We start from the raw sequence: 13,356 nt of genomic DNA on the forward strand, positions 1-13,356 counted from the left end.
AAACGTTTAAGGGGTTGATTGATGATAATGAAGCACATGTAAATAAGATTAGAAAAATACTGAAAGTGAGAATCGTTACAGCTAAAGAAGCACGCATGGAAAAAATCACAACGACAATCAAACTGAATGGTAAACGAAATTCTGAATGATGATATGTAGCTGGAAACTGGAAAAGACGTATTTGTTGTCTATAACGCCTTAGTGTCCATTTCAAGAATTGTCTCAAAATTTCATTTTGATAGAAATAATGACTAAATGGTATTTCTCCGCTGTAATCCCTAAAATAGCCCTAAAATTCATTCATAATATCAATAAAAATCTTATTAGCAGAAATAATATCGAATTGATATTCCTGCACTGTAGTTCCTAAAACCTTTCCAGAATATCTGTAAGAATCTATCCAGAATATCCATATCCACACCTATCCAGAATATTCATAAGATTCTCATTGGTAGAAATGATGTCCAAGTGGCATTCCCCACTGTAATCCCTGAGATAGCCCTAAAATTTATCCATAATATCAACAAAATACTTTTTAGCAGAAATATTGTCAAAGGAATATTCCTTCACTGTTGTCCCTAAAACCTATCCAGAATATCCATAGAAATTTCAATGATAAAAATGATGTCCAGTTGACATTCCTGTACTGGGATCCCTATAATAATCCTAAAATTCATCCATACTATCTATAAAAATCTCATTGATCGAAATAATATGTAACTGACATTTTTATGCTTGATTCATTCTTTGCCTTTATAAAAATTCATAAGAAACTTTATAAAAGAGCGAAAAACTTAATACCCAGGAACTTAATACTTAAGTTCTTAACTTAAAGAACTTATTACCTAAATCAATTCTTGAGATACGCTATTTTGATTTCTTTTGATTTAGTTCAAATTTCCCCTTAATACTGTAAATGTAGTACTGTGGTAGTATTAGTCGTGGTAGTTGTAGTAGCATTGGTAACATGTAAATATTACCTTTTTGATCATCTTTCTTATTATTCCCTTAATTTTCCAAATTAATACACTCAGGTCATTCTTGTGTTTCACCCTTTTGACAATCTGTATACACATAACATGTTTTGATTTAGTTCAACACTCCCCTCAACATTCTCTGAAAGTTTCACCTGAATACCCTTCATCTTCTTGGAAAGTAAAGTTTAAACATGCATACCTTTCTAGATAACATATACTAGGTGTATAGAATGAGCGAATTACCTAAGTAGGTTAATACCATACCACTTGATGCTAAATAAGAGCTCTTTGAAGAAGTCCTAGAGGCAAGACACGCGTGGTAGGCTAATGAATTCTTTTTGGTAAAATTCAAGTTCAGCTACTTTTTGCTATCTTGGATAGAAAAATAAAATTTTCAGAGATGGGTCTACAGACTAAAATAGCCTATGGGTAAATTTTTTGCCGTTCATATTATTGATTTAAAAATAAAGTAAACAGACCACTCAATGCTTTTTTATGCTCTTTACAAATATAATAATCATTTTCGCCGCAAATGAATTTTACCTGAATGTGTAAATATAGGTAAATATTTACCAAATCATATTATTGAGTTAGGGATAAAGTGAATACACCATTCGATGCCTTTTTTATGCTGATTACGAATATAATATTCATTTCTAACCTAACCCCCACCCCCGTATGTGCAAAAATATATACTGAATTGACATATATAGGGGGAGGGCTAAAATTCATTTCCGATAGAAATGATTGTTACATTCGTAATCAACATAAAAAAGGCATCGAATGGTATATTCACTTTATTTGAAACTCAATAATATGATTTGGTAAATATTTACCCAAATATATACCAGGAAGTGGTAGGCCTATACCTAGGGGTGGGGGTAAAATTCATTTGTGGCAAAAATGATTATTATATTTGGAAAGAGTATAAAAAAGGCATAGAGTGGTATGTTTACTTTATTCTTAAGTCAATAGGCTAACATGCCTAGCCTATTGCATATTATCTCTATAACAAAAATTAAACTTACATTTTTCATGATCTCCTCACTGACCATAGAATCAGGCTCTGTCCAATCGATGGCTACTCTCTGCTCAAACAGAAGAATTTTTTTTGCAGTAGTTTGCGCGTGCCATCGCTGCCGCGTTTTGGCTCTCATAATCCACAAAGACAAAGCCTCGCGATTTGAATTTATCAGCAATGCCAGGGTAGCAATTGACATCAATAACTCCTTCAGTAACTCGAGATAATTCATCAAAGATTTCTTTTCGAATTTTATCTTTGGGTAGGCCCCAAATGAACAGCCTACAATTGTCAATCGAAACAATGACCCGTAAACAGTAATTGGGACGAATTGGAAATCTATCAAGTTCCTTGACAGCTCTGGCTGCCTGGAGTCTGATATTCGGACATTTCGAATTCGACTAGTAACAATTTAAACAACCCTTCTTATCTAAGAGAAATTTTCCAACTGATATTTTAAGCATCAACTTGATACTTGAATCAAGTGAAATGCAACCTTGATATTTGACGGTTATATTTTATTCGAAAAAGTCAAATAATTTTGCAATGAAATTAGAACACAGTTTTAAATGAGAAAAGCAATAGACTGATGTTGATACAGTGGATTTTGAATGTCAAATAAAAATATGCATTCTAGCCAATTCAATAGGGTTGAAATTTGATTAGGTCAAAGCTTAATGGTTGTAATTATGAGCAGATATATTGTAAGGTGGGGAAAAGAAACATTTGCTAATATTAACAATTTATCTTCAACCTTTCTCCTCACCAGGGGAGTTTGCCACAGAGGTTGCTTAGCCCCCCCCTCCTTAGTTCAGAATGAAATGACGCCGCTGCATTGTTTGTATTTAAATCTACCCATACTCGTGGTAAATCCTAAAAAATCTCTGTAATCATCATCCTGTAATTGTAATTTAATTATTTTTTTGGAATTTTATTGTTTTTTTGCTACTAATGAATTATTTTGCAGCAAATACTATATTTATTTCCACTAAAGTTTTCAATTTGCATTGAATATATTATTATATATTTCAAAGCCATCTATATTCTCTAATTCTGTCTTAAAAAGCCAGGATACATGATCTGCAACGCCAAATCACTGTCTTGGCAGCTTGTAATTTTGTTTCTAATTTTCTGAATAGTTAACTTCAAGTCCTTGTATTTCAAATGGAATAGAAATCAAAGTCTCCTTAATGTCTATCTTAATGTCTAAAAGATGCATAGAATACATACTCTGTTTATCTTTCACTGTTTAGGATAGCTTCAGTTTACAGTTTTGAAAAAAAAGCCAATACTAACAATGTTTTGGAATATAATGGTTCAAACCACTTTATTCTCATTACAAACTCTCAGACTCTTCTGGTATGTCTTTCAGATTTCCTGAATTTAGAATTGACCCAGTGATAGTTTAATGAAATTTTGTGTCTTATTGTATTTCGATCAATTTTATGGCATTCTATAGCCAAGTACTTTCTAGAATCTTTCTAGAATCAAAGCATAAAAGAGAATAATGAAAGTAAATACTTGAAGTGTGAACAAAAGGCGAGAAAATTTTCCTGATTTTCCAAAAATGTGTATAAATATCCCTTAAACATAAAGGAATCTTAATGAAAATCACACCATCAGATTCAGCATATCCATGAACCCTGTTGTAGAAGTTTCAAACTCCATGGACGCGTGTTTGTTTTTTCTCTCCAAGGGTGATTGCATCAAACCGACAGTTCTATAATATTGGGAAAGGACTCATTCAAACAGAAATTCAGATTCTAGTGCCCTTTTTTATTGACCAAAAAGATTGAAGGGCAACTTGTCCCTCTCCCATCACCCTTTTTCCCTCAAAGTCGTTTGATGAAAATTTTGTGATAGCCATTTTGTTCAGCATAATTTAAAAGTCCAGTAACTATTTTAAGGATGACATAACCTCCACAACCCTAGGGGAAATGTCCGTAATTCATAAAATTTTCTCAATGTTTACGTATAGTATTTATTATTGGGAAGCATACAGGCATTTTTGGGGAGGTGGGTGTGTATTCTGCTAGGGTGTTTTCTAAGGGGAGTAATTTCGGTGGGGAAGGAATTTTTTGGGTGATGAACTTACCAGGGGGAACTTCACACTTGGGGAGTTCGCCAGAATTCCTATATACGAAATACTTTTTTTTGTCTAACTTCTCTTTGCCGACTCGATTTTGTATGTGGAGATATTAAGAAGTATTGTCCAGAGGTGGGGAGAGGGGGGGGCTACTGAGTCGAAAAAGTCAAATCGTAATCGATTACAACGTTTCTTATCCAAATAAAGACAATGTTTGCTTAAAGGAAACGCAACTTGCTTCTCCGTTACGCGTCTTAAACCGTACCATATTATTAAGATATGTAGAACAACAGTTATTTTGAAACTCCTGGAAATTTTCTGACAATATAAGAGAATTTATCCAAACTAATGTGTTGACAGGGATGAGCCAACCTTGTGTGAATTTAATTCTTGATTAGGTGAAACTGCTTGATTAGGTGATACTTTCATTATGTATGCAATGTATGATATTATTAATGCAAGCAAGACAGACTGGGTAATCAATAAGTGCTTGACAACAGTGGCAGGCCTTACAATATACTTAGCAAATGGAAAATCCTCAAAAAATGGCAGAATCAAAACTAGAAATGTCAGACACAAAAATAGGGTAACACAACAAATGAGGCTAATCTTCGCTTATCTCAAACTCCTATAGACAAACACCATCAAATCTTCTGCACAAAGTGTTCACTTTCAAAAAGTTTAAAATCCGCGTCACTGAAAACATTGTCTTCTTTAGGCAGAGACTCACTTTTCCACGGATTTTTAGTGTATTTTTTTCATTATCCTACTAATCAAAACTTTGGTAACCAGAACTTGTAGCCCCAAGGAATCTAATTATTTTGCTTTTTTTCACTGTTTGCATGAAAAACCGGTTTGATAGAAAAACCCGTCACAAGAAAAAATAATGACTTAATTTGTCAATCAATTTGGTCAGTGACGTTTTATTTAAGCATAATGACCTCTAATTTCACCAAGCTGGTATAAAATAAAAATAAAAAAGCAGTTTCACCTAATCAAGAATTAAATTCACACAAGGTTGGCTCATCCCTGTCAACGTATTAGTTTGGATAAATTCTCTTATACTGTCAGCAAATTTCCAGGAGTTTCAAAATAACTGTTGTTTGACATATCTTAATAATATGGTACGGTTTAAGACGCGTAACGGAGAACCAAGTTGCCTTTCCTTTAAGCAAACATTGTTTTTATTTGGAGAAGAAACGTTGTAATCGATTATGATTATGACGCTATTGAGATACTACCTTTTGACAGCCAGGATGTGCCCAGTTCCTTTTAATCAAATGCAATTTTTTTGAAAGTTTCAAATTAATACCCATTATTTTCCTGAGATATTGAAAATACAGTTTAAACAAGCTGGATCCACATAGTTTTTTTGATTCGGTTCTCATTATAAAAATCTAAGCAGAGTTTCACTACTCCCGTTCTCAAATAAATACTATGGCAGTTTTGTTGCCTTTAAAACATAGCGATTGCGACATGTGTCTCGGTTTGTAATCACAATTTTTTTAATAATCTTTTATAATTCCAATTTATCCTAGGTGACTTCTGCCATTGGCTCATAGATTGAGATGCATGGATGAAACCCTAACAAAGGGTTTTAAAGAAATTAAAAAAACTTTCTTCTGATGTTTTAGAAGCTACATTATGACATGTACTTCAATTTCCATGACGGCCTTAGCTTTATTAATTTCTTCATCTGCATTAATTATTATTAGCCGTAAAGCTCCTTTTTGTTATTTTCTAAACTTAGTTTTTTGTTTGATTTAATCGTTCTCACCTTCCTGGTTTATCTCTTTAGCTTTCTCATATTTAGATATTACCATATCTAAACTTATTTCAATTTTATCCCCCATTTTCCTTACTTTTTTCTGTTTTGTCATTCCTTACGGTTTGCAATTTTCTTTCCTCGTTCTTTTGAAGTACCTTTACCTTGTCTTGGGCTTTCTCCTCAATATTATTATGTGGTATTTTATCCTCTACTTGCTCATCACTTTCGAAATTTTACCAATACCATCGATGAACCATGTGACGACAGTGACAGATTTTGATTATATGGTGTTATCAAAACAGAATTGAGTTATATGACAAGAGGCTTTGGCGCCTGTCCTCTAGTTTGTCGGACGGATCACCTATATTGCATAGCACTTAAGACATTTGGTTTAAATTATCACCTGAAGGGTAAGAAATAGGTGTTTTTTTTATCATCTGACAGCTTTTTTAATACATTTTCCCTCCAAGATGGGAAATCTTGGCTAAAATTCCTTTATAAAAATACCCCATTTGCAAAACCATAGTTTTTCAACTTATATCAAAACCCCGCTTTGATTTTGCCATAATCAGATACTAAGCTGATTTTTACTGAGACATTGCTTCTGTTCTCATTAAAATATGATAGCAGTTTTGCCGCCTTTTAAATATGACGAGAGCAATCTGTTTCTTGGATTTTATTCATATTTACTATAATCACTATAAATAGTGTCAATTTATTAAAAATGAGCTCAGCTACTTTTGCCATTACTTCCTTGGCTAGCATGCATGGCTCATTGAATGTAACTTCTATAACTAGTATTTAATGAGTACAATGACCTCTAACGAAATAAAAAATTCTTTCGACGTTTTTAAAGATAACTTATCTATTTTAACATAGCCTAACCTAACAACTTAGCCTATCCTATCCTAACTTAAACTTGCCTAAAAAAACCTTGTCAGCCCAACATCCCGACTCAATCATCCCAATCCTACCCAAAACTATCCACAAACACTTACGCATCTAACCACACTCAGTCACCCACTGAGCCAAAGACACCAACCCCCAAACCACAGACACCCACTGTGTTACGCAAAAATACATATTTTTGGCTTCACGTACTGAAAAAGCCTGCAAATTCTATATTGTTTATACTTCAAAAGATTGTCTTGTGTCTTAATTTTACAAGCAACCTTGAACTGAGATGCCTTCATATGTCTAGCATTTGTCATACCTCTACACATCCAGGGAGAATTGGGTGTTGAATTCCTTCGCCTCTTTGTAAGAGCAAAATGTCTCCTAGAATGGTGGAAATCCAATGTTCGAGTGAAAGAGATTGGGGGCACCCTCCCCTCTCCCCATCACCCAAGACGTATTTTCCGGAAACACTTCCAAATAGGGCTAACATAATGGATAACAGATAACATAGTTGCAAGTAAATATCCCCCCTCATCTTTTCCCAAAACGCATTCAATTGAAACGATGAGATTATTTTGTAACCAATAGTCTAAAAAGCCTATAACAATGTCTTTAGGGTGGACATAATCCTTCAGAGCTCATTGACCTTGGCTGTAAGGTATGCCTGGGCCATATAGAGTTTATATGGAACGGGTAGTCACATAAACTTTGGATCAGATGTAGCTCACTTGATTAGAGGTTGGAGGCTTTAGTGTCCTTTTCAAGAGTCAAAATTTAATAGAAGGCAATCATACCCATCCCCCCAAGCCTATCATTCCCAAACACATCTGATAAAAATTTTGAGAGAGCTATTTTGTTCAGCCTTGTTGAAAGTGTCCAGTAATTATGTTTTTGGGGATGTCAACCTCCCCACAGTCCACAGGACAAGGGCTGTAAGTTAGATAATTCATTCATTCTATGCACCCAGTGTATTTAATTTGAGAAAGGTATGTATGTTTGAACTTTACTTTCAAAGAAGATGAAGGGTATTCAGGTGAAACTTTTAGAGAATATTGAGGGGAGTGTTGAACTAAATCAAAACATGTTATGTGTATACAGATTGTCAAAAGGGTGAAATACAGGAATGACCTGAGTGAATTAATTTGGAAAATTAAGGAAATAATAAGAAAGATGATCAAAAAGATAATATTTTCATGTTACCAATACTTCTACAGCTACCACGACTGCTACTTTCACAGTACTCCAATTACAGTATTAAGGGGAAATTTGAACTAAATCAAAAGACGATATGTGAATGCACATTGTCAAAATAGTGTATCTCAAGAATTGATTTAGGTAATAAGTTCTTTAAGTTAAGAACTTTAATGTTAAGTTCTTGGGTATTAAGTTCATCGTTTTCTTATAAAGTTTCTTATGAAACTTTATATAGGCAAAGAAAGGATCAAGCATAAAAATGTCAATTACACATTATTTCCATCACTGAGATTTTTATAGGTAGTATGGATGAAATTTAGGGTTATTATTGGGATCACAGTACAAGAATGTCAATTGGAAATCATTTCTATCAGTGAGACTTTTACGGATATTCTGGATAGGTTTTAGGGACAACAGTGCAGGACTATCCCTTTGACAAGATTTATGCTAATAAGTTTTTTACTGATATTATGGATGAATTTTAGAGTTATCTAAGGGATTACAGTGGGGATTGCCACTTGGACATCATTTCTACCAATGAGAATCTTATGAATATTCTGGATAGGTGTGGATATGGATATTCTGGATAGATTCTTACAGATATTCTGGAAAGGTCGTAGGAGCTACAGTGCAGGAATATCACTTCGACATTATTTCTGGTTATAAGATTTTTATTGATATAATGAATAAATTTTAGGGCTATATTAGGGATTATAGCGGAAGAATGCCACTTAGTCATTATTTCTATCGAAATGAAGTTTTGAGACAAATCTTGAAATCGAAACTTAAGGCATTATAGACAACAAACAGGTCTTTTCCAGTTTCCAGCAACATATCACAATTCAAAATTTTCCTACCATTCAGTGTGATTGTCGTTGTAATTTTTTTCATGTTTTTTTCTTTAGCTGTTACGATTCTCACTTTCAGTATTTTTTAAATCTTATTTATATGTTCTTCATTATCATCGATAAATCCCTTAAAGGTTTTAAATGACCTTAAATTAGACTTAGCGCCTTTGTAAAATTACATTTTTGGTTATTCGGCCTTTAACTTTGGCATTGGCTTGTCTTTTGTTATTCTGAAAAACTTGACGCCGAAGCTTTGTTGTTTTTGTTTTTTTTACACAGAATGAAACAGCATCAGGTTCTTGGCTTTTGTCTTTATAAGCTCTAATATCGTTATCTATAACTATCATATAGCTTGGATCTTTTATAAAATGTTGAACTTCGACTTTTACCAGGGCTTTTCTTTTTTCATTATGAAATTTATAATGCCGAAACTTAATTTTTTTAACAAAGGTATAGTAAATATTGATGACCTTATCCATGTCAATATCTCAAACCATTTTGTCATAAATATCATTTTCAATTTTTGTAGGTTTTTAATCCGCTGTCATTAATCTTTTAGCCCCAGTTTCCTTTCTTGTTTTTTTGGATTTTTTCAATAATTTAGACAATTTGCCAATGCCCATTGCTTTAGCTGCCTTTTTTTTCTAGTAATAAATGGTGATCCAGGTTCTGGATTTGTTAATTGTCCAAGTCGTGGGACAAAAAAATTCTTTTTCATCCAACGAATTGTCAAATATAGCACTAGTAAATTTTCTTTATTAGGGTCTAGTCTCATTTGATAGTCCAGGTTTTTTATTTTCAACGGTTGATAATTTATTTATTTCGATCTGTGCGCTTGGTTTTATCCCACTTTATAGTTCGGGTGACTCCGAAAAATCATCATTTTAATTCTCATTGCTATCATTTTTAATTTTGACACGTTTTGATTTTCGCTGTCGTGTATCTTATAACCAAATTTTTCTTTGTTCTTCATTTTTAATTTTCATTTCCTCAGACAATTTTCCAATACCATTTTCTTTACCTGCCCTTATAGGCCTACTTTTACATGATGGTCCAGGATGTAGATTTGTTAATTGTTCAGGCAGCGGAAAAAGTTCTTTTTCTTCCAACGAATTATTAGAAAATTTAATTTTTTTTAGTCTAACTATTTTTTTAGCCTGTCTATTGGTAAGTTTTTCATACTGATATGTCTTTTCATACTGAAGTCTTTTCAAAGATATTTGATTATTGGATCAGGTCCGTTTTCTAACACAGATTGTCTACTAAGCTTCAAACTTTTGGTTTTCCATTTTATGGTTTTTGAATTGTTGTAATCCCTTGTTAAAAAAAATATGCAAATATTTTGGAATTACCAGATTTTTGCTCGTTAAAGGATAGAGTAGCGTGAAAGGCTAGTCTATGCAGAAGAATTTCTTTCCTTGGCGTTTTCCCTATTATACTTTCTTTCATACCCTGCCTGGTTTCGTCATTAGCCTTGCTAACATCTAATAGTCTCTCTCTAGGTGTCCCTTTCAGTCTGATCGTACGGATTATAACCGTAAGCCTGCCAGAATGGGAAGCATCGTGTGTTGCATCCGAAATCACAGGATTCAATTTTAAATCCAAGACTTTGGTGAGAATCTTCTCCTTGACTTTGGGTGACAGCATATAAACGAACTCGTTGTGAGCAAATGAACATAAATAGGTAAATTGGTATGTTCTATTTTGGGTATCAAGAGCAGCAACATATCTCGTTAGAAGTTGAAGAATTTGAACCAAGTTGCCATTTGTTTCTTCAGTTCTCTTAAAGGCAATGCCTTGTCTTGCTAGGGTCCTTGCAACGTCCAAAAATTTTCACAATCTCTCCGTTTGTCTCTTCATTGTTTTTTGCTTCGAAACCTTAGTTTGGGTCATTTCATCAAGTGGAAAATCCACATGACCGCTGTTATTGATGAAGAGACAAATATCAGACAAAGTTGCTTTAGGTGACTAGAAAGAGAAATCGCTAACCAGTTTTCCTTTCTTCGCCTTTAATTGGTTCTTCATTTTGTGCCATTGACGCTGAGCGTTTTCCATCCAAACTTGTTTTGAACAGGTCTTTTCTTGGACCACTGGAGAAAAGGAAACACATGAAGTGAGAAGAATATTTCTTGATATTGTATTCCGAGAACTGGTAATCCTCGTGCCATCTCAGATGAAAACATGCCCTATTTTTTGTTGAAATTTAAGTTTCAAGTGGGACTAAACTCAGTTTTGGTTGATTAGGACTACATGAAATAAGGTAACCTTTCGTTTTAACTTCTTCATTCCTAGAGCCTTGTGAATTATATTTTCAAAATAGTCACTGTAGCTCTCGACAACAACTCAACTAACATTTGAAATGTTAAGAAGTTTTTAAGTGCAATTACCTCTTTACATAGCTCAAACACAGGAGAAGATGTAGATTGTGTTTCTACCAAAATATCTCTAGAATTCAACATAGATTTTACTTGGACATTTTTAACACTGGCATTGGAACCAGCAACTACTGATATAATGTTAGCAACAAATGTAAAAATACCTTGTGTGTTCTTTGATCAAAGTTGTCTTGCCCAATATTTGACTCCTTATCATCATTTTTATTGATTGATGACATAAAAATTACTACAAAGAGCCAGAGGCACATATTTAGAATAATTTTTTATCTAATTTCTGTTTTTTAGAAGTTTCTACATTATTCATTACTTTTGTCCTAGACAAAAACTTATCTCCTGACTGAAAAAGCTATCCAAACTCTTAAAAACACTCCGGTTCTGGGGAACAAAATCTGAGTGCATACCCAAAACTTGCGTGTCCTTCTCAAGTATTGTATCCGTTTCAATCTTGTTTTGTAATCGAGTTATTTTAATTTCCTGGATGCACTAATTTTGAAATTGTCTCGTGATCCTCCTTTCGTTTAAATTCTGAATACTTCTCTAATATGTTGGAAAATTTCCTGCCTTCTTTTCCACTAGTAATCAAAGTTCGACCTACACTTCGTACAGGTAATGCTAGTTTGGGTTTATTAATACTATCTAATCAGGCTCCAATCAAATTTTTCCCAAACTATTGAAAGATCCGACAGAAATAAACTAGATCCGAGTTTAAACAGTTTTTTAAGGCAAGCTGCTAGGCTACCAGTCCAGTGTGTTTAAACCTGGTTTAATTTAAACTGGTGGTCATCAACCTTTCGAAAGTTGATGAACCACTAAATGTATCATCTTTTATTAGGTGGACCACTAATATGGATTTGAGGCAAAAAAATTATGCAAATACATCCACACATGATAATCAGAAAAGATTTAATATAGTAAATAGGAGATATACACAAAGGTAAAAACTGTATTTTATAGAAGGTGTTGTCGTAGAAACTTCACAACAGGCTCATTTTATTGGAAATTCGAAGGGCTAGTACTCTTTTCAATAGTCAAACCCCCAACCCCGCCCATAATTCCCCCAAACACATCCAATCGAAATTTTGAGATAACCATTTTGTTCAGCGTAGTTGATTTTTTTGATAGAAATTTTATGTTTTTGAGGAGGACACTCCCCCAAACCCTCAGTGCAAGGGTTCTAAGCTACAGCCTGGGACCATATAAGGTTTTTATAGATTGCGTTGTCGTAGAAACTTCAAAAAAGGCTCATTCGATTGGAAATTCAAAGGGCTAGTGTTCTTTTTAATACTCGAAGGTGATTGGTGGGCGTTTTCATAGAAATTTCAAAAAAAGCTATTTTGATTGGAAATTCAAAGAGCTAGTGCCCTTTTTAATAGTCGAAAGTGATTGGAGGGCAACTAGACCCCCCACGCCCATCATTCCCCCATACACATCCCATAAAAATTTTTAGAGAGCCATTTTGTTCAGCAGAGTTGATTTCCAGATCGAAAAAATATTTTAGAGGAGGAAACTCCCTCACAACCCTCGGGGCAAGGAATACCCCCAGGGCAAGGATTATAAGTTATGTTCTTTGGGCATGTAAGGTTTTTATTGAAATCTTTGTCGTAGAAACTTTTAAAACGGCTAATTCGATTTGAAATTAAAAGGGATAGTACCCTTCTTAGCAGTCGAAAGTGATTTGAAGGCAACTAACCCCCCTCTCACACCCACCTTTTCCCCAAACACATCCAATCTAAATTTTTAGATAGCCATTTTTTCTATTTTGTTGAAAGTTCTGGAAATTAGGTCTTTAAGGATGACAATCCCTCCCCCAGAGCCCTCAGGGCAAGAGTTGTAAGTTACGCCCTGGGCATATAAGGTTTTTATTGAAAGCATTGTCGTAGAAACTTCAATATGATTCATTCAATTGGAAATTGAAAGGGCTAGTGCCTTTTTTAATAGTTGAAATTGATTGGATAGCGACTAACGCCCCTCTCACGCCCACCATTTTCCAAAACACATCCAATCAAAATTTTGAGATATCCATTTTGTTTAACGTTGTTGAACGTTCTGGAAATTAGGTCTTCTAGGATGATAACCCCCTCAGAGCCCTCGCTGCAAGGGTTGTAAGTTATGCCCTGGGGGATATAAGGTTTACATAGAAAGTAGTTGTATAAATCATTTTATATGGCA

General features: G+C 34.1%; 1 pseudogene; it reads right to left on the reverse strand.

Moving 5' to 3' along the window:
- Nucleotides 1-396: 396 nt before the first annotated feature.
- Nucleotides 397-13,356, reverse strand: part of LOC148943033 (uncharacterized) — a 27,587-nt pseudogene continuing 14,627 nt past the window's right edge.

Source organism: Artemia sp. Qi Xiang Cuo, chromosome 16 (genome assembly GCF_049724085.1).
Source record: "Artemia sp. Qi Xiang Cuo chromosome 16, ASM4972408v1, whole genome shotgun sequence".
Classification (NCBI taxonomy): domain Eukaryota; kingdom Metazoa; phylum Arthropoda; class Branchiopoda; order Anostraca; family Artemiidae; genus Artemia; species Artemia sp. Qi Xiang Cuo.